Below are 24,165 nucleotides of genomic sequence, written 5' to 3'. Positions count from 1 at the left end.
AAGTTTTAAAACATGTACTTCATTTATGTACCCAACATCAGAGTCCCCAAATACATAAAGCAAACACTGACAGATTTGAAGGGAGAAATAGATAGTTCTATAGTAATAAATGGAGACTTCTATACTCAGATTTCAATAATAGATAGAATAACCAGACAAAAAACCAGTAAGGAAATAAAGAATTTGAATAACATTATAAACCAAATGGACCTAACAGACATTTACAAAATACCCCACCCAACAACAGCAGAATACATTTTTCTCAAGTGCACATGGAACATTCTCTAGGACAGCCCACGTGTTAGGCCACAAAACAAATCTTAATAAATTTTAAAAGACTGAAATCATACAAATATCTTTTCTAATCATAATAAAATAAAACTAGAAATCAATATCAGAAGGAAAACTGGAAAATTCACAAATATGTGCACATTAAACAACACTCTTAAACAATGTGTCAAAGGAGAAATCACAAGGGAAATTAGAAAATACTTTAAGACAAATGAAAATAAAATCACAGCATGCTAAAACATATGAGATGAAGCAAAAGCAGTGCTAAGAGGGGAAATTTATAGTTGTAAACGCTTGCATTAAAAAGGAAAAAAGATTTCAATAAATAACCAAACTTTACATCTTAAGGAACTAGAAAAAGAAGAGCAAACTAAACCCAAAACTAGAAGAAGGAAAATAATAATAAAGATTAGAGCAGAGATAAATGAAATAAAGAACAGAAAAACAACAGAGACAGTCAATCCAAAAGTTGATTCTTAAAAAAAAAAATTTATCTGGGCTTCCCTGGTGGCGCAGTGGTTGAGAATCCGCCTGCCGATGCAGGGGTCACGGGTTCGTGCCCTGGTCCGGGAAGATCCCACATGCCGCGGAGCAACTAAGCCCGTGAGCCATGGCCGCTGGGCCTGCGCGTCCGGAGCTGTGCTCCGCAACGGGAGAGGCCACAGCAGTGAGAGGCCCGCATACCGCAAAAAAAAAAAAAAAAAAAAAAAAAAAAAAAAAAAAAAAAAAAAAAATTATCAAAAGTTTATGTAGATTAACTAAGAAAAAAAGAGTGAAGACTCAAATTAGTAAAATCAGAAATTTAAGGGGGGCCATCACTGCTGGTTTTACAGATATAAAAAAGATGATAAGAAAGTACTGTGAACAATTGTATACCAACGAATTGGATAACCTAGATGAAATAGACAAATTCCCAGAAATATACCATCTATCAAAACTGAATCATGAAGAAACAGAAAATATGAATAAACCTATAATTAGTAAGGAGATAGAATCACTAATTAAAAACCTCTCCAAAAAGAAAAACCCTGGAGAAAATGGCTTCACCTGGCTTCACTTGTGAATTCTACCAATATTTACAGAATGAACATCAATCCTTCTCAAATTCTTCCAAAAAATTAAAGAGGAGGGCAAGTTTCCTAACTCATGTGAGGCAGGCATTCACCAGATAGCAAAGCTAAAGACACTAACAAGAAAACTACAGACCAATATCTCTTATGAGTAGTGATGTAAAAATTCTCAACAAAATACAAGCAAACTGAATTCATCAGCATATTAAAAAGAATTGTTTACCATGACCAGGTGGGATTTATCCCAGGAGTGCAAATACGGTTCAACATATGAAAATCAATCAATATAATACACCACATTAATAGAATGAAGGAATAAAAATCACATAATCATCTCAACTGATGCAGAAAAAGCATCTGACATAATTCAACACCCTTTCATGATAAAAAAAAACACTAAGTAAACAAGGAATAGAAAGAAACTTCCTCAAAATGATAAAGGTCATATATGAAAATCTTGGGGTACCATAAAACTCAGTGGTGAAAGACTGAAGTCTTTCCCCTAAAATCACGAACAAGACAAGGATACTCACTTTTGCCACTTTTATTCAACACAGTATTGGAAGTTCTAGCCAAAGAAATTAGGCAAGAAATAAAAGGCATCAAAATTTTTTTTTTTTTTTTTTTTTTTGTGGTATGCGGGCCTCTCACTGCTGTGGCCTCTCCCGTTGCAGAGCACAGGCTCCGGACGCGCAGGCCCAGCAGCCATGGCTCACGGGCTTAGTTGCTCCGCGGCATGTGGGATCTTCCCGGACCAGGGCACGAACCCGTGACCCCTGCATCGGCAGGCGGACTCCCAACCACTGCGCCACCAGGGAAGCCCAAGGCATCAAAATTTTAAACAAAGAAGTTATCTCTGTTTGTAGATGACATGATCTAACATGTAGAACATCCTGAAGATTACACAGAGATGCACACAATAACTATTAGAGCTAATAAGTAAATTCAGCAAAGTTGCAGGATCCAAAATCACACACAGAAAAATCATTTGCATTTCTAGACACTAACAGTGAACCATCTAAAAAGGAAATTAAGGTAACAATTCCACTTATAATAGTAGCAAAAAGAATAAAATATTTAGAAATAAATTTAACCAAGGAGTTGAAAGACCTAACACTGAAAACTACAAAATACTGCTGAAAAGAAATTTAAAAAGGTATAAAGAGATGGAAAGACATCCTATGTTCTGGATTGGAAGACTTAATATTGTTAAGATGGCAATACTACCTGTGGCACTTTACAGATTCAATGTAATCCCTATCAAAATCCAGTGCTTTTTCAGAAATAGAGAAACCCATCTTAAAATTCATATACAATCTCAAGGGACCCCAAATAGCCAAAACAATCTTGGAACATAACAGGCTGGAAGACTGACACTTTCTGATTTCAAAGCTTACTACAAAGCTCCAGTAATCAAAACAACATGGTGGTGGCATAAGGACAGACATATAGAACAACAGAAAAGAGAGTGCAGAAATAAACCCTCACATAGATGGGTAGTTGATATTTTACTAGGGTGACAAGACACATTCGATGGAGAAACAATCATTTTTTAAGCAAATTGTGTTGGGGAAACTGGATATCCATATGCAAAAGCATGAAGTTTGACCCTTACCTAATACCATATACAAAAATTAAAATAGACCAAAGACCTAAGTGTAAGAACTAAAATTATAAAACCCTTAGATAAAAACATAGGGAAAAATCTTCATGACACTGGATTTGGCAATGATTTCTTTCCTGATGATGATGCTTCACCAAAAGCACAGGCAACAAGGGAAAGAACAGATAAATTGGATTTCATCAAAATTAAAAACTTTTGTGCAACAAAGGACCCCATCAAGAGAGTGAAATAACCCACAAAATGGAACAAAATATTTGCAAATCATAGCTCTGTAAGGAATTAATGTCCAGAATATATAAATAACTCCTACTACTCAATTACAACAAAAAGCACACAACTCAACACACACACACACACACACACACACACACACACACACACACACACACACACACACAAGGGCAAAGAACTGGAATAGATGTTTCTCCAAAGATATACAAATGGCCAATAAACATGTGAAAAGATGCTCAACATCACTAATGCAAATTAAAACCACAATGAAATACCACCTCACACCCATTAGAATGGCTATTATCCAAAAAATGGAAAATAAGAAACATTGACAGCAATGTGGAGAAGTTGGAACCCTTGTACACTGTTGGTGGGAATGCAAAATGGTGCAGCCACCGTGGAAAACAGTTTGGTGATTCTTCAAAAAGTTAAATATAGAATTACCATATGATCTAGGAATTCCACTCCTAAGTATGTATCCAAAATAATTGAAAGCAAGGACTCAAACAGATACCTGTATGACAATACTTTTAAGCAGCATTATTCACAATAGCAAAAAGGTGGAAACAACACAAATGTCCATCAACAGATGATTGGATAAGTGAAGTGTGGTATATACATACAATGCAACATTATTCAGCCTTAAAAAGGAATGAAACTCGGGACATAGCAGTGAGTGCCAATCACTGTCCCTCCTATTCCGGGTCACCGCTGCCACTGGGAGACCCACAAGCAGGTGCCAAACGCTGCCCCCACTATGCAGGGAGCACTCACAGGACACGAGCAGGTCCCAATCACTGTCCCTGCTGTCCCTGGAGTGCATGGGCTGTCGCCACCACTAGGAAACCCAGGAGCAGGTGCCAGTCACTGCCCCCACCATCCGGGGAGCTTGCATGGGCAGGGAGCAGGCACCAATCGCTGCCCAGGAGTGCATGGGCTGCCACCTCAGCTAGGGGACATGCGAGCAGGTGCCAAGCACAGCCCCTGCTGTTCCAGGGATGCACAGTCCACCACCACTGCTGGGTAACACACAGGGTGGGCACCAACCACTGCCCACACTGTACAGGGAGTTCTCACAGGCCAACACATCTACACACCCCATAGCAAGGGGATAATGGCTAGCACACACTAAGGAAAGAGGCAGTAAACATCCAAACTAAAAGCAGCCCCTTCCCGTCCTACTACTAATCTCTTCATGGCATTTTTTTCCCCCTTAGGATGGGAATAAAACATAGACCTACTAGAGCATGGACCTGAGGATATGGGGAGGGGGAAGGGTAAGCTGTGACGATGTGAGAGAGTGGCAGGGACACATACACACTACCAAATGTAAATTAGATAGCTAGTGGGAAGCTGCCGCATAGCACAGGGAGTTCACCTCTGTGCTTTGTGACCACCTAGAGGGGTGGGATAGGGAGGGTGGGAGGGAGGGTGACGCAAGAGGGAAGAGATATGGGAACATATGTATATGTATAACTGATTCACTTTGTTGTAAAGGAGAAACTAACACACTATTGTAAAACAGTTATACCCAAATAAAGATGTTAAAAAAATAAAAAATAAATAAAAGCAGCCCCTTGATTCTGGACAAGATGGAAGAGTAGAAGGACTTGAGCTCACCTCCTCTCATGAAAATACCAAAATCACAACTGTTGAACAACCATGGATAAGAAAGAGTGGAACCCACCAAAAAAGATATTTTACATCCAAAGACAAAGAGTAAGCCACCATAAGATGGTAGGAGGAACACTTTCGCAATATAATCAAATCCCATACCCACCAGGTGGGTGACCCACAAACTGGAAAATAATTATATCACAAAGGTTCTCCCACAGGAGTGCGTTCTGAGCCCCACATCAAGCTCCCCAGCATGAGGGTCTGGCAATAGAAGGAGGAGCCCCCAGAGCATTTGGCTTTGAAGGCCAGTGGGGCTTGAGTGAAAGAGCTCCACAGGACTGAGGGAAAAAGACACTCCATTCTTGGTGGGCGCACACAAGATTTCACATGCACTGGGACCCAGCACAAAGCAGTGACTCCATAGGAGCCTGGGCTACACCTGCCTGCTGGTCTCAGAGGGTCTCTGGAGGAGGCAGGGGTTGGCTGTGGTTCACTGTGGGGGCAAGGACACTGGTGGCAGAGGTCTCAGGAAATACTGATTGGCATGAGCTCTCCTGGAGGTCACCATTTTGGCACTGGGACTTGTCCCCACCCAGCAGCCTGTAGGCTCCAGTGCTTGGACACCTCAGGCCAAACAACCAGCAGGTGGAGGAACACAGCCCGACGCATCAGCAGACAGGCTGTCTAAAGTTGTACTGAGCTCACAGCCACCTTTAAACACACCCCTGGACATGGCTCTGCCCACCAGAGGGACAAGACCCAGCTCCACCCACCAGTGGGTAGGCACCAGTCCCTCCCACCACGAAGCCTGCACAAGTCCCTGGACCACCCTCACCCACCAGGGGGCAGGCACCAGAAACAAGAAGAACTATGATCCTACAGCCTGTGGAAAGGAGACCACAAAACCAGAAAGTAAGACAAAATGAGACAGCAGAGAAATATGTTTCAGACAAAGAAACAAGATAAAAACCCAGAACAACTAAGTGCAGTGAAGACAGGCAATCTACCTGAAAAAGAATTCAAAGTAATGATAGTAAAGATGATCAAAGATCTCAGAAAAAGAATGGAGGCACAGACCGAGAAGATACAAGAAATATTTAACAAATACCTAGAAGATTTCAAGAACAAACAGAGGTGAACAATACAATAACTGAAATGAAAAATACACTAGAAGGAACCAATAGCAGAATAAAAGAGGCAGAAGAATGAATAAGTGAGCTAGAAGACAGAGTGGTGGAAATCACTGCTGTGGAACAAAATAAAGAAAAAAAGAATGAAACAAAATGAGGAGAGTCTCAGAGACCTCTGGGACAACATTCAACACACCAACATTCACATTATAGGGGTCCCAGAAGAAGAATAGAGAGAGAAAGGGCCTGAGAAAATATGTGAAGAGATTATAGTTGAAAAATTCCCTAACATGAAAAAGAAAACACTCAAGTCCAGGAAGCATAGAGAGGTCCATACAAGATAAACCCAAGGAGGAACATGCTGAGACACATTAATCAAACTGACAAAAATTAAAGACAAAGAAAAAATATTAAAAGCAACAAGGGAAAAGCAACAAATAACATACACGGGAATCCTCATAAGCTTATCAGCTGATTTTTCAGCAGAAATTCTGCAGGTCAGAAGAGAATGGCATGATATATTTAAAGCGATGAAAGGGGAAAACCTACAACCAACAATACTCTACCCAGCAAGGCTCTCATTCATATTCGATGGAGAATTCAAAAGCTGTACAGACAAGCAAAAGTGAAGAGAATTCAACACCACCAAAACAGCTTTACAACAAATCCTAAAGGAACTTCTCTTACAGAAAAAAAAAGGCCACAACTAGAAACAAGAAAATTATGAATGGGAAAGCTAACCAATAAAGGCAAACATAAAGTAAAGGTAGGAAATCATCCATACACAAATATGATATCAAAACTAGCAAATGTGAGAAGAGGAGAGTACAGATGCAGAATATTGGAAGTCCATTGGAATTAAGAAACCAGCAACTTGGGCTTCCCTGGTGGTGCAGTGGTTGACAATCTGCCTGCCGATACGGGGGACATGGGTTCGTGCCCTGGTCCGGGAAGATCCCACACACCGCGGAGCGGCTGGGTCCGTGAGCCATGGCTGCTGAGCCTGTGCGCCCGGAGCCTGTGCTCCGCAACGGGAGAGGCCACAACAGTGAGAGGCCCACGTACAGCCAAAAAAAAAAAAAAAAAAAAAAGAAACCAGCAACTTAAAATCTTGGGATTGTTTTAAGTTGGGAACCGCAAACCACAAATCTACAATAGATACACTTACAAAAAAGAAAAAGCAATCCAAACACAAGACTAAAGATAGTCATCAAATCACAGGAGAGGAGAACAAGAGAAAAGGAAGAAAAAAGACCTACAAAAACAAATTCAAAGCAATTAATAAAATGGCAATAAGACACATATCAATAATTACCTTAGGGCTTCCCTGGTGGTACAGTGGTTAAGAATCCGCCTGCCAATGCAGGGGACACGGGTTCAAGCCTGGTCCAGGAAGATCCCACATGCTGCGGAGCAACTAAGCCTGTGCGCCACAACTACTGAGCCTGCGCTCTGGAGCCCTCGATCCACAACTACTGAAGCCTGCGTGCCACAACTCCTGAAGCCTCTAGAGCCCGTGCTCCACAACAAAGAGATGCCACTGCAATGAGAAACCCACGCACTACAACAAAGAGTAGCCCCCGCTCGCCGCAACTAGAGAAAGCTCACATGCAGCAACGAAGACCCAATGCAGCCAAAAATAAATAAAATAAAAAATTTATTTTAAATAATAATAATAATAATAATTACCTTAAATGTAAATGGATTAAATGCTCCAACCAAAACACACAGACTGGCTGAATGGATACAAAAACATGACCTGTATATATGCTGTTTACAAGAGACCCACTTCAGATCTAGGGACACATACAGACTGAAAGTGAGGCAATGGAAAAAGGTCTTCCATGCAAATGGAAATCAAAAGAAAGCTGGAGTAGGAATACTCATATCAGACAAAATAGACCTTAAAAAAAAAGACTGTTACTAGAGACAAAGAAGGATACTACATAATGATCAAGGGATCAATCCAAGAAGAAGATATAACAATTGTAAATATACATATGCACCCAACATAGGAGCACCTCAATATATAAGGCAAATGCTAACAGCCATAAAAGAAGAAATCAACAGTAACACAATAATAGTGGGGAATTTTAACAGCCCACATTCATTAATAGATCATATAGACTGCAAAAGCAGTTCTAAGAGGGAATTTTATAGCAATACAATCTTACCTCAGGAAACAGGAAAAAATCTCAAATAAACTACCTAAACTTACACCTAAAGCAACTAAAGAAGAACAAACAAAACCCAAAGTGAGTAGAAGAAAAGAAATCATAAAGATCAGAGCAGAAATAAATGAAATAGAGAGAAAGAAAACAATAGAAAAGATCAATGAAACTAAAAGCTGGTTCTATGAAAAGATAAACAAAATTGATAAACATTTAGCCAGACTTATCAAGAAAAAAGGGAGAGGGCTCAAATCAATAAAATTAGAAATGAAAAAGGAGAAGTTACAACAGACACCACAGAAATACAAAGGATCATAAGAGACTACTCTAAGCAACCTAAAAGAAAAGGACAAATTCTTAGAAAGGTACAACCTTTCAAGACTGAACCAGGAAGAAATAGAAAATATAAACAGATCAATCACAAATACTGAAATTGAAACTGTGATTTTAAAACTCTCAACAAACAAAAGTCCAGGACCAGATGGCTTCACAGGTGAATTCTATCAAACATTTAGCAGAAAGTTAACACCTATCCTTATGAAACTCTTCCAAAAAATTACAGAGGAAAGAACACTCCCAAACTCATTCTATGAGGCCACCATCACGCTGATAACAAAACCAGACAAAGATACCAAAAAAAAAAGAAAATTACAGGGCAATATCACTGATGAACACAGACACAAAAAAATCCTCAACAAAATACTAGCAAACTGAATCCAACAATACATTAAAAGGTTCATACAACATGATCAAGTGGGATTTATCCCAGGGATGCAAGGATTCTTCAATATACACAAATCAATCAGTGTGATACACCACATTAAAAATGTGAAGAGTAAAAACTATATGATCATCTCTATAGATGCAGAAAAAGCTTTAGACAAAATTCAACAAAAATTTATAATAAAAACTCTCCAGAAAGTGGGAATAGAGGGAACCTACGTCAACATAATAAAGGCTATATATGACAAACCCAAAGGTAACATCATTCTCAATGGAGGAAAGATGAAAGCACTTCCTCTAAGATCAAGAATGAGACAAGGATGTCCACTCTTGCCAGTTTTATTCAACATAGTTTTGGAAGTTCCAGCCACGGCAATCAGAGAATAAAAAGAAATAAAAGGAATACAAACTGGAAAAGAAGTAAAACTGTCACTGTCTGCAGATCACCCGATATTATACATAGGAAATCCTAAAGATGCTACCAGAAAATTACTAGAGCTCATCAATGAATTCACTAAAGTTGCAAGATACAAAATTAATACACAGAAAACTCTTGCATTCCTATACACTAACAATGAAAGATCAGAAAGAGAAATTAAGGAAACAATCCCATTTAGCATTGCAAAAACAGAATAAAATACCTAGGAATAAACTTACCTAAGGAGGTAAAAGACCTGTACTCTGAAAACTATAAGATGCTGATGAAAGAAATCAAAGATGACACAAACAGATGGAAAGATATACCATGTTCTTCGATTGGAAGAATCAATATTGTCAAAATGACTACACTATCCAAGGCAATCTACAGATTCAGTGCAATCTCTATCAAATTACAAATAGCAGTTTTCACAAAACTAGAACAGAAAATTTTAAGATTTGCATGGGAACACAAGAGACCCCAAAGAGCCAAAGCAATCCTGAGAAAGAAAAATGGAGCTGGAGGAATCAGACTCCCTGACTTCAGACTATACTACAAAGCTACAGTAATCAGAACAGTATGGTACTGGTACCAAAAAAACCAGAAATATAGATCAACAGAACAGGACAGAAAGCTCAGAAGTAATTAATCTAATTAATTAGTAATTAATCTACGACAAAGGAGGCAAGAATATACAATGGAAAAAAGACAGCCTCTTCAATAAGTGGTGCTGGGAAAACTGGACAGGTACATGTAAAAGGATGAAATTAGGACATTCTCTAACACCATACAAAAAATAAACTCAAAATGGATTAAAGACCTAAATGTATGGCCAGATACTATAAAACTCTTAGAGGAAAACATAGGCAGAACACTCTCTGACATAAATCACAGCAATATCTTTTTTGATCCACCTCCTAGAATAATGAAAATATAAACAGAAATAAACAAATGGGACCTAATTAAACTTAAAAGCTTTTGCACAGCAAAGGAAACCATAAATAAAATGAAAAGACAACCCACAGAATGGGAGAAAATGTTTGCAAATGAAGCAAACGACAAGGGATTAATCTCCAAAATATACAAACAGCTCTATATCGAAAACAAAACAAAACAAACCAGTCAAAAAATGGGCAGAAGATCTAAATAGACATTTCTCCACAGAAGACATACAGATGGCCAAAAAGCACATGAACAGATATTTAACATTGCTAATTACTAGACAAATGCAAATCAAAACTACAATGAGGTATCACCTCACACCAGTCAGAATGGGCATCATCAAAAAGTCTACAAACAATAAATGCTGGAGAGGGTGTGGAGAAAAGGGAACCCTACTACATTGTTGGTGGGAATGTAAGCTGGTACAACTACTATGGAGAACAGTATGGAGGTTTCTCAAAAAACTAAAAATAAAACTACCATATGATCCAGCAATCCCACTCCTGGGCATAAAACTGGACAAAACTATAATTCCAAAAGATACATGCACCCCTATGTTCATAGCACAATAGCCAACACATGGAAGCAACCTAAATGTCCACTGACAGAAGAATGGATAAAGAAGATGTGGTGCATATATACAATGGAATATCTACTCAGCCATTAAAAAAAAAAAGAAATAATGCCATTTGCAGCAACATGGATGAACCTAGAGATGATCATACTAAGTGAAGTAAGTCAGACAGAGAAAGACAAATATCATATGATATCACTTATATGTGGACTCTAAAAAAAATGATACAAATGAACTTATTTGCAAAACAGAAACAGACTCACAGACTTCGAAAGCAGACTTGTGGTTGCAGGGGTGGAGGTGGGGGGAAGTTAGGGGGGATAAATTAGGAGTTTGGGATTAGCATATGCACACTACTATATATAATATAGATATTTAACAGGGACCTACTACTGTATAGCACAGGGAACTCTACTCAATATTCTGTAATAACCTATATGGGAAATAATCTGAAAAAGAATGGACATATGTACATAACTGAATCACTTAGCTGTACGCCTTAAACTAACACAACATTGTAAATCAACTATACTCCAATATAAATTAAAAATTAAATTAACATAAATAAATAAAAATGAATATCAACCCCCAAAATAACATGCTACAACATGGGTGAACCTTGAAAATATTATGCTAAGTAAAAAAAACCAGTCATGAAACAACAATTATTGTATGATTCTGCTTATATGAGGTAAATCCATAGAAAAAGAAAGTAGAGAAGAAGTTACCAGGGGCTGGGGAGAGAGGGAATGGGGAGTTACTGTTCAATGGGTATGGAACTTGTATTTGGGGTGATGAAAAGTTTTAGAAATGGATAGTGGCTATGACTGCACGACCCTGTGAATGTACTTGATGCCACTGAATTATATACTTTTTTAAAAAATGGTTAAAATGGTAAGTTTTATATGATATATTTCTACCAGACCCCTTCCTCATGGAGTGGCAGCAGGTCATTTACTCTCCTTGGCCTCAGTCATCGCCAGACCCCACCTCCTATCACAGTTCTTTTCCAACACCCCCCTCTGGCAGGCCCCAATGTGCAGGGCACATTTCATGGTTCTCAAAGGTCTGGGCCTGGCCTTGAGCTAGGCACAGATCTCTCTGGTCCCTGGGCAGGGGTGGGGCTGGGCATGGGGCGACCAAACTGGACATTTCGGTCTGGCCCCACCTCTGCAGAGAAGAAACGCCCTCACGCGCCTCTGCCCCCAACCCGCATTCCCCAAAGAATCCTCAGCTTAGGACTTGCTGAATAATGAAGACAGGAGAGCCCAGGGCACTTGCCCAGTCTCACTTCCCCTTCCTTAGGGTACATGTGGCCAGCTCTCCACCCCATGCCATGGTCAGGAATGGGCTGGCCTTTCCTCTTCTCCCCTGGCAATCCTGGTGCGCAGGCCTGGAAGGAGGCTCTCACCTTGGAGCAACATGTCCCTGTTCCTGAGAGTCATCCAAGGGGGCTGCCTCCCACTACCCCTCAGAAGCCAGGCCTTGAGCTGGGGAGAGCAGAGGAGTCACTCAGGTTCCTGGCTCTCGGTGGCCTCGCAGCGTTGGGAGGTGGCAGGACCTACACGCGCTCACAGGGCAGTGAGAATGGAGTTTGCAGGGGAGCGCTGAAGAGGGAGGGGCCTGCTACCCAAAGGGGACTCCTTGGGGGCAGGGACACCCTAACCCCTAGCAGTGCCCTCTCAGACTGCCAGACTGGGAGGGTGGACAGACTGACCAACAGGGGGCAGGAGTCACAGGGAAGCAGCCCCTTCTACTGCCCAGGGCTGCCAGTCATCGGCAGTATGGAGCATAAGGGGTGGGGGCGGGCTGGGAGCTATGGGACCAGAGAAAGACAGGATAGCATGTGTATTCATTTGAGTGTGTGTGTGTGTTTCCTTTCTAGCTCGGAGCCAGCACAGTGTGCCAGACTAGGATCTAGGATCAGACCCTTGGGGCCACTGAGGTCCTGGGTTTTGTCAGTTACCCAAGAAGAGATGACAGAACTCTGGAGAGAGGCCAGCAGTCTCGGCCAGGCCTGTACGTGAAATAGGGCACAAGACCTGCTTCAACCTTTGAGAAGCTCTGCCAGGCAGGGCCAATGGCAAATAATGATTCTGCTTTGGGCACAGCTGGGGAACGTGTAGACCTTTCCTGAAGGTGAGGGACTCATCAGGGTTCTAAAGGTGCAGCCCTCTGTCTCAGCAATCCCACTTCTTCTAACAATTTACCTGAAGGAGGGACCTCCCTGGTGGTCCAGTGGTTAAGACTCCGTGGTTCCCAACCTAAATGTCCATCAACAGAAGAATGGATAAAGAAGATGTGTACATATACACAATGGAATATTACTCAGCCATAAAAAGGAATGAAATTGGGTCATTTGTAGAGACACGGATGTACCTAGAGACTGTCATACAGAGCGAAGTAAGTCAGAAAGAGAAAAACAAATATCGTATATTAATGCATATATGTGGAATCTGAAAAAATTGGTATAGACAATCTTATTTACAAAGCAGAAATGGAGACAGAGACGTAGAGAACAAACATACGGATACCAAGGGGGAAAGGGGTGGGGGTGGGATGAATTGGGAGATTGGGGTTGACATGTATACACTATTGATACTATGTAGAAAGTAAATAACTAATGAGAACCTACTGTATAGCACAGGGAACTCTACTCAATGCTCTGTGGGGACCTAAATGAGAAGGAAATCCAAAAAAGAGGGGATATAGGTATATGTATAGCTGATTCACTTTGCTGTACAATATAAACTAACACAATATTGCAAAGCAACTATACTCCAATAAAAACAATTTTTTAATTAAAGAAAAAAAGTAAGGGTCTTCCCTGGTGGCACAGTGGTTGAGAGTCCGCCTGCCGATGCAGGGGACACGGGTTCGTGCCCTGGTCCAGGAAGATCCCACATGCCGCGGAGCGGCTGGGCCCGTGAGCCATGGCCGCTGAGCCTGCTGCGCCCGGAGCCTGTGCTCCGCAACGGGAGAGGCCACAACAGTGAGAGACCCGCGTACCACAAAAAAAAAAAAAAAAAAAAGTAAGACATGATGCAATAGGAAAACTATTGACTTGGGAGTCAGCATAAAAGAACAGCAAAGCCACCTGGGAAAAAAAGAAAAAAAGACTCCACGCTTCCAATGCAGGGCACATGGGTTCAATCCCTGGTTGGGGAGCTAAAATTCCACATGCTGCATGGTGCAAGCAAAAAAAAAAGAATTTAACCAAAAGAGAACTCTGCACAACTGTGAAAAAACAAGCCTAGAGTCTGTCCTAAGTTGTTTATGCTGGCAAACAATGGTGAAAACCTTGCTGTCCACCCATGGGGGACAGAGCCATAAAAAGGGCCCAGTCACAAGAAAGGATGCTGTTAACCATTTACATAGTGGCTGGGTAGCCCTGACACTACAGACACGGCTTGAGCAGACCGAGGCACAAAGCTCAGCTGCTCGTGGGCACTAAGCCCACAGTGCCAAGGCTGGCACTGCCTCTGAGCCCATGGGCCAGGGTGGTGCCGACAATCCTGAGAGAGAACTGCAGAAAGTGGGGCCGGGGTGGGGGGCGCTGCCATCCTCGCCTTTCTAGGGGTCTCTGAGGGGTTGTTCTCCAGTGGAGGATTCAGAGCAGGCCACCTGCCTTTGATTTGGCTTTCTAGTCCCGGCTTGGACCTGCTCTCCTGAGAGACCTCTGGCAAGGTTCTCAACCTTCTAGGCTGGGCTTTGTGTGGGTCAAATGAATAATGCTCCGTAGCTGCCACTGTCTGTTCACGGAGCTCCATTAAGCCACGAAACCAAACAGAGTTATAAGTAAAGTAGTCATAATAGGGGCAGCCACCCATCCTGAGCACTTCACGTGGGTTATCACACACCGAATTTCCCACAGACACTGGGGGAGCGGGCTCATCATCATCATCATCATCACCGTCACCATCAGTCCCGCATCACAGAAAAGAAAACAAGCCTGAGAGGGGAGCCCCTGTCCCTTTTCAAGTCAGAGGCAGGACCCGCCCAACACAGTCACATTCTGGGAGCTAAAAAGTCACCTGAATCCGCACACGGAAAGCGTACAAGGCACCACCCAAGGCTGTGGAGGCCAAAAAGTGGTAAAGTTCGGCTGCTTCCCTGCAGCCTGGTAAAGCCTTCCCGATGGCATAGACGTCTGATCGCCCAGCCCTGGGGTGGGAGGAGGGGAGTTTGGGGTGGTGGCCCAGGTGGGAAGGGTCTGGTCAGAGAGGTAGCCGGGCTGGGGAGTAATGGTCCAGCGAAGAACCTTGAGCAGCTGCCCCCTCCCCCCATAGGAACCTCGCTGCCCACCTCCAGCCCAGGCCACCCATCCTCCCAAGATGGTGGAGCAAGCTTCCTCACAGCCCCAGGAGCCCTGCCTCCTGCCCCCGCCTCACCCATCGCCCCTCACCCAACCATGAGCCTCACTCTCTGGGTTCCAGGCACCCAGACCACCTACCCTCCCTCCCACCCTGGGCCTTTGCATGTGTGCTCCTTCTTCCAGATATGGGGTTCCCACCTCCTTGCACCTGGGTCACTTCTCACCTTCCCCCAGACCCTGCTCAGCCAATGCTCCCTCTGAGAAGCCTTCCTCGGCCGCTGGCCACATCCATCCTGGAACTTCTCTTTGTACCACTTACTGAGACCTCAACCCTAGAGTGAACTGAGCTGTCAAAGGCCCATCGCCCCAGCCAAACGCTCTGTGGCCTTGCCCCCAACGTGGAGCGTGGCACTCTGTAATGCTAGCTGAGTAGACATATGATGGGGACAGGCCAGCGTGCAGCCTACAGCTCCCACACCTGGGCAGTCTGAGATGCGGACACTGAACTGAGACATCTGTGCCGGGGCAGAGAGAGGTACCACTTAGAAGGGGAACAGGGACGGACTTCCGTGGTGGTCCAGCGGTAAAGAGTTCGTGCTTCCACTACAGGGGGCATGGGTTCGATCCGTGGTCGCGGAACTAAGATCCTGCATGCCACAGCAAATAAATAAATAAAATAAAATAAGGGGCACAAGGAACATTCTGGATCCTGACCTGGTGATGATCACCTGGGTGCACATACAGATAAAAATTCACCATCAATACACTTTACTGTATGTTGTAGCTTAACTTTTTTCAATTAAAAAAAACTCATTTTCTTCAAAAGTCAAGTTTGTCTTCCTAAAACTCTCATCTCCCACATTTTGGTGCAGGATAAACAAATGAATCCGAAACTCTCCCCTCTTCTCTTGAATTAGCTAATCATTTGCTGCCTCGGAGATAACTCCGGCTGCTTGGGCAGGGCCCACTTGTCCTTGCGCCCTCCTGGGGCCGAGGGTGGGACACAGGACAGGGCAGAGACTGCTCAAAGTGCCAAGAAAACCCCAGGGAGGAGCCCCAAGTATGATGCCAACCACAGGCCAGGCTTTTGTCCCCAGCTCTGCCAGGACTTCTGTGTGACCTGGGCTGGGTGTTTCCTGTTGGCGACAGTGGGCCTCAGCCTCTGCGGGGGGCCTCTGATGTTTGCAGCTCCTCCCTTCTCACCTCTGCATATGTCTGAATGAGACATGTGTGAAAGAGAGCACACAATGAAACATCCTCACCAAAAACTCCAGACCGGAATCTGCTCACACTTCTAAATCCACCGATTTGGAGGAAATTCGAAGATCAGAGGAACGTGGGATCCCACACACAGAATCCAGGCCAAGGGAAAGCCCGACATTTCTTCAGCAAGTTCAAGTGAAAAAGAAACAAGGCAGAGAGAGATGGAGGGAAATCCACAGATCATGAGAGAATGACGTGTGGATCTCACTCAGTTCCTAGGAATTTGAACACTGACTGGATATTTGAGGATATTAAGTCATTGTTGGTCAGATGTGACACTGGTTCTGTGGTAATGTTGTTTAAAACGACTGTTTCAGAAATACCTACTGAAAGATTGACAGAAAAAAATAAGCAATATTTGGGATTTGGTTTTAAAAACCCCAGGGATCTGGGGGGCAGACGAAACAGGATCACCCATGAGGGGATGGGATATGGGATTCAATACTCTCTTCTGGCTAATTTTGTATGTGTTCCAAATTTTCCACAACAAAAAGGGCTTTCATTGTTGCTATCTGTTTTAAATCTCAAATCTCTCTGCTAAAGGAGTGAGGGAATGAAGGCAGAGTGGGAGAAACTCGGAGGCGGGGAGCCTGATCTAGGCTGACGGACTCCACCCTGTTCCACAAAAGTCGGCGTTCAACAAAGGTTTGCTACCCGCTTCCTCCTTCAAGCACATTTTCAACCAGTTTTTAAAACCTCATTAAAAAACACCACCTCACACCCAGATGTGAAGGATTCAGGCTCTGTGGCCAGGGCCAACCCACATGCTATTTTCGACTGTCTGCGAAAGATAAGCACAGAGTCAAAAGGCAGGGTTTAGAAACATTACCAGCAATCTGACGCAGTGACTTGATGTCTGCTGCATCTCCTAATAAGATAATGAGCTTAAATGCGATGTATCTTTGTTTTTATTGTAACAACTTTTATTAAATTTTTTTAATCAACCCATGTGAAATTAAAATTTAAAAACCAAACATGGTCCTGCACCACAGGGAGTTTGAGATGCACTATTATGGACTGGACATCAATCCCCTAGAGGCCCAGACCCATGTGCTGAGGTGACCTGTCCAAGGTCCCAGGGCAAAGCATCCCTTCCCACTGTCCAAGGCACCAACTCTGGCATCTGCTGCAAACACAGGGCTGAGCAGAAGGCAGAGAGCAGCAGCTGCCAGGACTGCTTGATCTTTTTTTTAATTTTACTTTTTATTTTTTTTAGCATCTTTACTGGAGTATAATTGCTTTACAATGGTGTGTTAGTTTCTGCTTTATAACAAAGTCAATCAGCTATACATATACATATATCCCCATATCCCCTCCCTCTTGCGTCTCCCTCCTACCCTCCCTATCCCACCCCTCTAGGTGGTCACAAAGCACCAAGCTGATCTCCCTGTGCTATGCGGCTGCTTCCCACCAGCTATCAATTTTACATTTGGTAGTGTGTATAAGTCCATGGCACTCTCTCACTTCATCACAGCTTCCCATTTCCCCTCCCCGTGTGCTCAAGTCCATTCTCTACGCCTGCATCTTTATTCCTGTCCTGCCCCTAGGTTCTTCAGAACCTTTTTTATTAAAATTAGAGTCCATGTATATGTGTTAGCATATGGTATTTATTTTTCTCTTTCTGACTTAACTTCACTCTGTATGACAGACTCTAGGTCCATCCACCTCACTACAAATAACTCAATTTCGTTTCGTTTAATGGCTGAGTAATATTCTATTGTATATATGTGTCACATCTTTATCCACCCATCTGTTGATGGGCATTTACGTTGCTTTCATGTCCTGGCTATTGTAAATAGAGCTGCAGTGAACATTATGGTACATAACTCTTTTTTGAATTATGGTTTTCTCAGGGTATATGCCCAGTAGTGGGATTTCTGGGTCATATGGTAGTACTGTTCTCCATAGTGGCTATATCAATTTACATTCCCACCAACAGTATAGGAGGGTTCCCTTTTCTCCACACCCTCTCCAGCATTTATTGTTTGTAGATTTTTTTTTTTTTTTTTTTTGCGGTACGCAGGCCTCTCACTGTTGTGGCCTCTCCCGTTGCGGAGCACAGGCTCCGGACGCGCAGGCTCAGTGGCCATGGCTCACGGGCCCAGCCGCTCCGCGGCACGTGGGATCTTCCCGGACCAGGGCACGAACCCGTGTCCCCTGCATCGGCACACGGACTCTCAACCACTGCGCCATCAGGGAAGCCCTGTTTGTAGATTTTTTGATGATGGCCATTCTGACTGGTGTGGGGTGATACCTTGTGAAAGGATGCTCAACATCATTAATCATTAGAGAAATGCAAGGCCTGCTTGATCTTTAATCCGCGTTCACTCAGGCACTACCACAGGCTCAGAGACACACTCCTCCGAAGGCCAGCAAGGCCCTGGAGGTGCTAAGCGACCCTCTGTCGAGGCGCCATCCAGCCACGGCGTGGCAGGGACAGGGACGCCAGATCACACCTGGGAGCAGCCCTGCAGGTAGCCAGCTCACTTTCTTTTATAAACCAGCGGCGAGATATGAGTCAACCAACTTTCCCACACATGCCCGCTACTGTGTCCCTTTCAAGCTTCTGGAGGGGCTTAGCGGCAGAGGCCCCTACGGACTGCCAGGTGAGCTGCTTAAAAATGCCCACTGCTTCCTTGTGTCAACTACAAACAGCTCCAGCACTGACCGAAAGTACAGGAATCAGTCAGGCACCAAGGCTAGTGTAGGACATCAACCAGCATCCACGGACCCTGGTTTCAAGAATCACTGATGGAGAGCTAGGTGGCTGCCCCTTTGGTATGAGTCACACACATGCCCACTGCTCTACCCCCTGACATCTCCAGTAATCCTCCCTCAAGCTCTGGGAGGCCGACTCTGTCACCCACGTACAGATGGGGCTTTGAGAGAAAAACAGTACCAGCCTCCTCCGCATTCTGGACCTTCTTCCAGGCGCCAGTGTGACAGCGCATGTGAAGATCGGTGCAAGTACACACGGGCTGTGGCCTCATGGGGTTTCGCCCTAGGAACTGGCAGGGGTAGTGTTAACATGGACTTAACACCGTGGCCCGCGTCGGTGGGCCTTCCTGGGCCAGCCCTCCTCACTGGAGCGGGGAAACCATTTGCAGCTCCATGGCCCCGCTGTGAACAGGGGGCAAGCTCTCAGTGTGGCCTCAGGGTCCCTGGCTCAAAGCAGGCATGGCCACGGACTCTGCAAAACTCAACCAGCTGGAGCAGAACACTGGGTGGCGGAGGGGGGGAGGGTGGTACCGAGGGCAGGGTGCTCCCAACAGCACCCGTCCCAGCTCGGGAGGGCCGCTGGGGCCCTGGGAGGTGGCCAGTGTTTGCCAGAAACAGCTTGCTCTTCATGAGACAATGGGTCCACTGTTGACTGGCTGGGGCCTTGATTAATATTTGAAAAAAAGAAGTGGAAAATTCCACCTGTGTGGGTGGAGACTGGGCCTGGGACATGTCAAGAACCGGATGGCCTTGTTCCCTTGCTGAGGGATAGGGCAGAGAAACAAAGGTCTGACAAAAGCAACAGCCTGAGGGCATCGCTGCACTTGGGTCCAAAGGAATTTCCCTATTTGGGCGTGGAGATCATTTGTTTATTTCTGGTCCCACCTCCCCTGCCCCTAAATTTACACAGCACTTTTAAGTCCTTCAGCTTTTTCCCACCTCTTCAGAGTCTCCCAACAGCCCTACCAGGTCACCAGGGCTGATGTCAGCTTCATGTTATGGATGGGGAAACTGAGGCCCCAGGACACCCAGAGCCTCATCGGAGGTTGGCACTGGGGAGTAACTAGCACAGCCAGGGATCTGGAACCCCGGTCTCTCCACCCCCAGCAGCGGCACAGAACCTGTCCCAGGGGTTCTGGGGTCACAGCCATGGGTACTAGACAGAGTGGTCTTCCAGGCTCCAGGAGAGCTGCCCTTCACCCCACCAGAGGAGGAAGAGGAGGAAGAAACTCAAACCAGCTCTCCTGGGCAGGCAGGCTTTGGTGCCGGCCTAGGAGGAAGGTATGCACTCATTCATTCGTTCATTCAAGCATTTCACAAGCGCCTACTAAATACCAAGACTTGAAGGCACACTGCACTGTGGCTCTTTCAGAAACCCAGACCCAGGAGAATTCATGGCCAAAGGGGGAAGATCAGAACATCTGCACTTCCCTCACAGACTTGAGTCACCTCATTGCCATTACACTGTCTCATCCGCCCACTTTACAGCAAAGGAAACTGAGGCTCTGAGAAGGGCAGTGACTTCCAGAGGTTACAGAGAGAGAGGAAGCTGAGACGTCCTGACCCGCAATGGCCCTGCCTCCTGTTTAAAGCCACGACACTAATGGACTTAGGCATTCAAACAAATGGTGTCCCTTCCAGCAGGCCACCTTGGAGGCTGCATGCTTAACCAACAAGGCCCCCTTGTGGAGGGACAGTTTTTGGAAAGAACTTCCGAGCCAGAGCAGACCCCTTCCCCTCGAAAAGACAGGCAGGCATACCTCGCTGGCCCACAGAGAACACCAGCTGTGGCTGAAGGGCTCTCCTTGGGACTGCCTACTCTGCAGTCCTGCCGTGGGCATCAGAGAACCAGGGCCAGGGCAGTGTCAACTCTGTGCCCCCACACACCCAGCCCTGGACCCAGGGCACTGGGGGATCACTCAGTCTGTGTCCCAAGTCAATGGCCAGCACCTGCTGCCCAGGTTCCCTCCTCCTACTCCTCCTACCCGATGCCCAGCCACCTCGGCACCATGCTGGCCTCACGTTTCCTCTCTCCTTTGCCCACCAGCTTCTTCCCCTGGAGAAACGATCTTAGCCTTGCCCTTTCTTGAAAGAAAACCACCCCACTCCCACCTCCAAACTCCTCCTCCCCTGCCTGTCTCACCCCTTCTTGACAAGGACCTAAGCCAGGGGCCCACCTCAGGCCAGGCCACCCCTGGCCCCTCTGCCTCATCTGACACCTCAGCTGCCCCCTCACTCTCGGGTTTTCCTGGTGCAGGCCCTCCTATCCTTCACCTCCAGGGAGTTCTCCTTCCCCGGGGACTTATTCTCCTCCCCCGGGGACTTATCCTCCTCCCCTCTCTACCACCCCTATAAATGTCTGACTCACAAACTCTATCTCCAGATAGAGGACTAACCTCTGCATCCCTGGTTGTCCCCAAAGCCCTCACACTCAACAGCCCAAGCTCCTGCAGCAGGGCCTGCTTTGTGGCAAAGCTCGAAGCCTGGCCCACAGGGACTCAGCTATTTGTCCACTGAACGCATTTTGGTTAGCACCTGCCTCCTCGCTGGCCTCAGAGGGACTGGCGTCCCACAGCCTGGCACAGCCACCCAGGTGGGCTTTCTAAAACTGAAAACTGACCACCACCGAAACGTCTGCCGTGGTTCCTCTGCACCATGGGACAAAGTTCAAGATCTCAAGAGCTGGAAGACGAGGCTGTCTGCATCTGCGCTTCCACAGCAGGATGGGCACATGTGCCCTTGCACATGCTCTCACCGCCCGCATCCTCAGTCCAAAGGCAACTTTGCACCCCAGGGCTGGCACCCTGCATGTGTTTGCTCAGAAGAAAGACAACTATTAGAGCTGAAAATGATCTCTGGGACCCCAGGGCTCAAAGCAACTCAGAGAGGCTGAGCGAAGGGCCCAGGGTGGCCCAGCCCCAGGCATGGGTAAGGCAACAGCCTCACCTGAGCCACTCTCCTTGGTTAGAAACCAGACCAATCCTCTGGAAGCGTCACCTGAAACCTACATGTGTGAATGTCAGAGCCCCCAGTTCTAGCTGGGCCTGCTCCATGCTGGCCCAAATCTGAATCAGGCAGGTGGGCCAGGCCTGGTGCACAGGCCCTCAGCAAAAGAGCTGCTTTACTAAGTCAACCTCACACCAGCTGACGATTCCATCCCTCCTTAGGCCTTGGTCTCAAGTAAAGAATGGAGTTAACTTGGCCTACAAGTTTAAGGGACCTTGAGTTGGTCACCCCCACCTTGTCCTTTGCAAACCCAGGCAGCTGAAGCAGCAAAGTTCCAAGCACTTTGACCGGCTGTTGGCCCAGCTGAGTTTTATTAACCTTCCCCCAAACCACTGTGCCTTAAATGATGGTCCTGGTCCACCTGCACAGAATTACCAGCAATGTCAAGTTAAATGCAGATTCCGGACCCTGCTGGACCTGAAGGGCTGGGTTGGCTCTCTGAAAGGCGGGCCGAAAATTTGCATTTAACGCTGCTCATAAATCCTGAGCTCAGTGAAACTCGAAAACCTGCCTCCAAACCCAAAGGGTGAAGGCTTCCGCCTCCGGAGACCGAAGTGTTAGTGTCAGGTCTCATTTTGTGAAAACATACGTTGACCAGAACACCCGGGGAAAGGGAGGGTTTCTATTACACGAATTACATATAACTTAGTTCCTGCGGAGAACTAGCTCCCACGAAGAACTCAGTGAGGCTTTGCTGTCCCGTCCCACCGTTTTTGTTTCCCGGGGCTCAACCATAGCGTCAAGTGGAGCCCCAACCTCGGCGTCCAGCCGGCGTCCTCCAGACCCACCCGACCTCTCGGCCCGAGGCCGCCGGGGGCTCCGGGCTGCGGTCGGGGCCGTTCGGGGCGGGTGGACCCGGGGTCTAGCGCGTCCCCGCTACTCACCGTGGGTAGCTCGGCCCGAGCGCAGGAACGGTCGGCGGCGGCCCGACCCCGCTACACTTTAACTGGCGGCGCCGGCGCTCCGCGCGCTCCGGGCGGCCAGGAGGGGCACCGTGGGCCTCTCGGGTCGACCTGCTCCGGGGTGGGACCGGACGCCAGGCGGGCCCGCCAGGCTCGGGCGAGCGGGGCGCGCGTGCACTCGTGCACCTGGCTCACTGCACACACGGGTGCGCTGAGCCGGCGCGTGCGCGGCTGCTCGAGAGACGCTCGGACCCAGGCATCCCTCGCGGGCCCTGCAGGCCCAGGCACTTCTTTCCCTACCCAGGAAGGGCGCCAGGGAGCCGCCCCTACCTGGGCGGTGCTGGGGGAGGCGGAGCCCGGAGGTGTGGCCCCGGGCGCCGGGATAAGAGCCAGCCGAAGGCTGGCCGGGACCACGAGCGGTGGCGGGCGGTGGCGGGCGGTCGCCCCGCGATGTCACTACTGCTGAGCCTGGCCGAGCTGTGCTGCGGTTCCATGCCTCCCGAGCCGGTAAGCCCACGTCCGCGCCCCTCTCCCGCTTTCCCGTCCCTCGAGCCAGGACCCAAATTCGTCCCACCCGTCAGCTCATGCTTCTCCAAGGCGTTCGCGGAGGGCCGTCTGAAGGGGACGCGTGTGCATACTCTGGGGCACCGGGCGTCGGGCTGCTTGAGTCAGGAGCAAGGGAATCAGACAAACCTGGGTTCACATGCCACCATGTGCTCTTGATTCAGCCATTTATGCTCACGGAGCCTCTTATCCTCTTCTGTGTAAGGAAGGGTCATGCCTAACTTACCAGGATCTAGTGAAGGACAGCGATAGGGCCTGCAAGGCAGCAGCAAAGAGCCTGGCACATAGTAGGTGTTCACTGTTGTTACTGCCTAGGGTCTTGAGGTCTGCCCTCTTTGGGGGCACAAGAGCTGCTTCTCCATTCCACTCACCTTTTTTGCCCCGTTAATTTCGCTGTACTGGGGCCCTTGTCCTCAGAGCTAAGCTCCTGAACCCTACTGCAGGTTTCTTTTCGTCCCCTGTGCCTTGAAGGACTGAGAGAATCTTCTGGGTCATTAAAGAAAAGCTCATCTGCGAAATAGCATTTGAAGCTATATTGCTGCCCTTTTAGCATAGCACATAGCATAAAAGCATGGTGTTACTTGGTGATGGAAAGACAAAACGCAT

General features: G+C 46.4%; 1 protein-coding gene across 1 annotated transcript in view; it reads right to left on the bottom strand.

Annotated features, from left to right (window-relative positions):
* Nucleotides 1-23,317, bottom strand: part of CHDH (choline dehydrogenase) — a 71,593-nt gene extending 48,276 nt beyond the window's left edge. The window contains exon 1 of the mRNA XM_059075738.2: nucleotides 22,978-23,317. The gene's annotated coding sequence lies outside the window, so the exon portion shown is untranslated. The remainder of the gene's footprint in view (nucleotides 1-22,977) is intronic.
* Nucleotides 23,318-24,165: the final 848 nt, after the last annotated feature.

The sequence above is a fragment of the Kogia breviceps genome, chromosome 10, assembly GCF_026419965.1.
Source record: "Kogia breviceps isolate mKogBre1 chromosome 10, mKogBre1 haplotype 1, whole genome shotgun sequence".
NCBI classification, from domain to species: domain Eukaryota; kingdom Metazoa; phylum Chordata; class Mammalia; order Artiodactyla; family Physeteridae; genus Kogia; species Kogia breviceps.
This window is presented reverse-complemented; position numbering and strand designations above follow the sequence as displayed.